We start from the raw sequence: 4,491 nt of genomic DNA on the forward strand, positions 1-4,491 counted from the left end.
AATGAACACTCCAAACTCAATTCTTAAGCAGTGACCTGTTGTAGGTGTGTACCTTAAGATGATCTGTTGTAGGTGTGTACCTTAAGATGGGAGGACAATGTAGATAAAACCAATGGCCTCTTAATCTAGTTCTGACATCACAGCAAAGGAAAAAAAAAAAAACCTTTGCGGCTGGTTGTTCCAACTCTTGGTGTCTGCGCCCATCGGCCACCCTCACAAACACACTGGCTCCTGAGAGCAGCTGCACCTGCCAGAAGAATGAGGGACTCCAATGAAGCTTCACTGTTTTCATATCAAGTGAGTTTTGTTTACTTTAGAAGAAAGCTTCATACCTCATTATTGTGCAGCAAACCCTTCAGAACATGTTTGCATTTTCCATTTCTTAATGCACTAAGCACTTTCTAGAAATGGAGTAGGAGGCAGAGAAGATGATGTGACCATTTTCATTATTAATATCATTGAGTAGTTTGTTTAAAATAAATGCAACTTATACAAATGACAAATTATCTTTCCTCAGAAACAAACTCCAACCTAAATAAATAAAAAAACAAACTCCAACCTGTGATGGTGTACCAGTGAAAAGAGGCAGCTGGTAGCGGCCTGTATTGCAGTATCCGTGAGTAAAGGTGGGCACAGCGGTCCAACACTGCTGGCCAAGTTTCAGACTAAATACAATTTTCTGATTGTCATTGCTGTCGTGCATGTGTTCAGATGCCTCCATAGGAACCACAGACACAGCATAGAGGTGGATGATGGCTGTCATATACTTGTGGTACACTCGCTGATGGAAAGACGGCAAGGGAAGATCAGTTTCCTTTATCGGAAGAGGGGATTTAGAAACCTCTTAAAACAAAAACAGTGAGATAAAACATCTGTAAGTACCATGTATCCATCTGACCACTGGGGGGCACTGTAGCTGCTGTTAAGAACCAGGCACTGGATAAAGTTGGGACGGTCATGGGCAAGCCAGGGAGGACCCTGGTAAACAGCAGCAGGAGGGCAAAGAGTACATATCCCCATTGGGAAGGCACACCAGGGCAGGTTCAGAGCACTCTCCACACAGACCTGCAGTTACAGAGCACACCACCCACACATCACCATACATCACTCTCCTCCACCCACACATCACCATACATCACTCCTCCACCCACACATCACCATACATCACTCCTCCACCCACACATCACCATACATCACTCCTCCACCCACACATCACCAACATGCCAAGAGAGTCAAGAGATGTCACACACACTACAGATGAAATGACAAAGTTTATGTTTGCAGCTGAAGACAACATACTGCATGTTGTCTGTATTTTTGCCAGTTGCTCATGTGTATCTCTAGGAACAGGTTTAAGGGTTCATGTAACCTGTGCATCATGGCAGCAAGTAGCCGTGTTTCTCCAGGAGTCAGTCGTGCAGAGCTGGAGTAGAGAACCCTGTCAGAGGGGCTCAGCTTGGGGGAGAGCTGCTGTGGCTGCTGGCTCTGGGGCTCTGTAGGACCAACTCAGTCGGAGCACTGGACACCCTCACCAGCACACTGGCACAGGGAACAACCCTATGGCAACACGCAAACATATTCTATTGGTTCCAATTGTAATCTGCAGTAAAATATATTGGTTAGGATGATTGGATGAATTTGTGTTTTTCTCAGTTTATTTACTTTTAAAAAATTCAGAAGTGAGCTTACCTGCAAAATGTAATCAATACTTTCAATAAATAAACAATCATTTCAAAAACAACTGGCTTGCACCAGCTCTTTAGTGTTTAGAGTTGCTGTACCTGCTGGAGAGGGCCAAGGCCTGTGAGGAGAGAGGAGTGCCTGTCGCTGGACACTGGTGGTATAGCCTGAGCTGGTGGGCCCCCTCATTCAGACACACCTGTCACCAGAGCAGGGGACACATGTGCAGTGTGGAATAAACAGCACATTCATCTGTGAACAAATCCACCAGGCCAAGGTGAGAGCCAACCAAGCCAACAAATAAGAGTCCAATAAGTACATAAAGTCCAACATGTGAGTGTCAACTCACATAAAGTAGAATACATAAGAATTCATAGTCATTTTGGTAAGTAGATGAGAATCATTAACATGAACGGGCCATGGTTACCTGCTGTGGACTGGTGTCTATACCGGCTTGTGTTTCACTGCCAGACTCCACAAACAGTCCGAGAGCTGCCCAGCCAATGGTCACAGTTTAAATCTCCACTGTGTAAATCTTTGAAAAGCAAAGGCACAATAAATTGTAAATGCAAATCATGTAAATCAGGTTTACAGGCCAAGTATACTTGCGTATACAAGGATTTTGGTCTCTGCATTTATCCCATCCGTGAATTAGTGAGACACACAGAGGACAGCGAGGTGAGGCACACACTAACCCGGAGCAGTGAGCTGCCTGCTACAGCGGCGCTCGGGGAGCAGTGAGGGGTTAGGTGCCTTGCTCAAGGGCACTTCAGCCGTGGATGTGGGCATGGGAGAGCAGTGTTCAACCACTTCCCCCGCCCACATTTTTCCTACTGGTCTGGGATTGAACCGGCAACCTTTCGGTTCCACGGCTGCTGTTGTACATCATTATTATGCTGCTCACGGATCATCATGCTTTTTACTGACATTCACTCTCCACTTTACCTTCAGTAAAACGGTAGAAGAAGTTGGAAGAGTTGGGCATCGTAGCTCCAGCCGAAAGTTGTAGAAGGGCTCGAAGATGTTGCTATCCAAGTCAACCCCTGTAGCTATGTCAGGACCGACTCTGAAAAAACTGCTTTGCACATTTATATGCAATACACTGCAAACTATTACAAACCCTGTGCTGGTCAAAGAAGCATATCAATACGTAGATGCCAGGATAAACCCAATATGAAAGTGCATTGGTTTCCAGTGACATTATTAATGAGGCTCTTATAAAGTGGTGTTAATACATCCAAGTTATCATCCGATATGGCTCACTGGTTGTAATGGTGGTCAAAGACTCCACCCATGACCCTACTGATGGTGGAACAGTCACACACACACACACACACACACACACACACACACACACACACACTTGAAAAATCTTTCACATAAGGCTTTAAAGACAAATATCCATGGCCACAAAAAATGATACTGAATGTGATGGGGGTGAGTGATGTAATCTGACTGTGACTGCATACCAGTGGGCTGAGAGAGATGACAGGAAGGACAGGTGTGCAGTACAGTGGCACCAGGTGAGTGCCTGTATTCCAGAGGCTCGCCCTCTCATCTCTTCTGGATCCCTGGGCTTATCAGGAAAAGAGTAAAATCAAATCCACATCCAGATCTCTTCATCAGACTTTGTATACCCGATTTTTCCACAGAATGTTGACACAACTCACATGTAGACCTAGTGAGTCTGATGGCCCCCCAGGCTACGACACACTCCTCATGTTTGCTGAGGTTTCCCACCAGCACAGCAGTCTCCCAGGGCGCCACCTCCTTCTGCCGCAGGAGGCTTCTGAGGAGCTCAGCACCATCAGTGGGCAGGTGGTAGAAGCGCAGAATTAGAATCAGGTCCTCTCTTGGCTGGACAGCAGGGAAGCAGGCCTGAAGGGAAGTCATATTTTGTGTTATGATCTCCCCTTTAATGCATGTCACACAGGCAAGGCAACAACATTGCAACATACAAAAGTCTGGTGAACTAATTTTCATAAAGGTCCATAAAATATTAGTGAAAAATATTAGTGAAATGCTTTCTCTGGTGTTGACATTCAACTATTCAGTGAAACCAGAGGTGTGTCTTTTGTGTGACAGGTAAGAGCAGTAGTGTGTACACACAACAGTATGAGAGCAGAAGCACCTGCTGTTCTCCATAAATAAAGTGTCTGTGTGTGATACAGGAAGACACTGTGGATGTGGAGCAGTGCACCGCAGACAGTCCACACATGATGACCTACAAAGAGCATGAATAAACTGATCAGAATCACACATTTAGCCTTTAAAGCAAATGATCAACAATTCTTGTGTGTGTGAGTGTACTTGATGTGTAGTTTGACCTTGAATGTTATGGTCCATAAATGTCAGATGACATAAAGGGAATATTGTCTGTCTAATGCAATCATATGTGAGTCTTTAGTGAACTGTAAAGTATGTAATTGAATATTACATAAACTGAATGTAATGTTTCCATAGTTTCAGAACTGATCCCACCTGTCCAGATGTGAGACTGTAGCCGGTCAGTCTGACACTGCCTTGTCCTGATGCGACCCCCTTCACCCTGTCTATGATGATTCCAAAGCCTTCCATCTTCCTCACCTCTTCTCGCACAGATTGTAGATCACTACAGTCCGACAAACGCAGCAAACAGCACTGAATTACCTTAACCACATTAGTAAAACTGATATGATCCCATCATTTTATCAACAGATGCTTGAATGAAAAAATGATACAAAGAAAATTCTTTTAATGAAAAAGTTTATTATTGTGATTTAATTGGGTTATTTGTGTTGTTTCAATGGGAGTGGTCAACACTCTCTTTCA

The sequence above is a fragment of the Alosa pseudoharengus genome, unplaced genomic scaffold, assembly GCF_046254945.1.
Source record: "Alosa pseudoharengus isolate Yale_2024_CS ecotype anadromous, Long Island Sound unplaced genomic scaffold, YU_APseudo_1.1 YU_APseudo_1.1_scf_11, whole genome shotgun sequence".
NCBI classification, from domain to species: Eukaryota; Metazoa; Chordata; class Actinopteri; order Clupeiformes; family Clupeidae; genus Alosa; species Alosa pseudoharengus.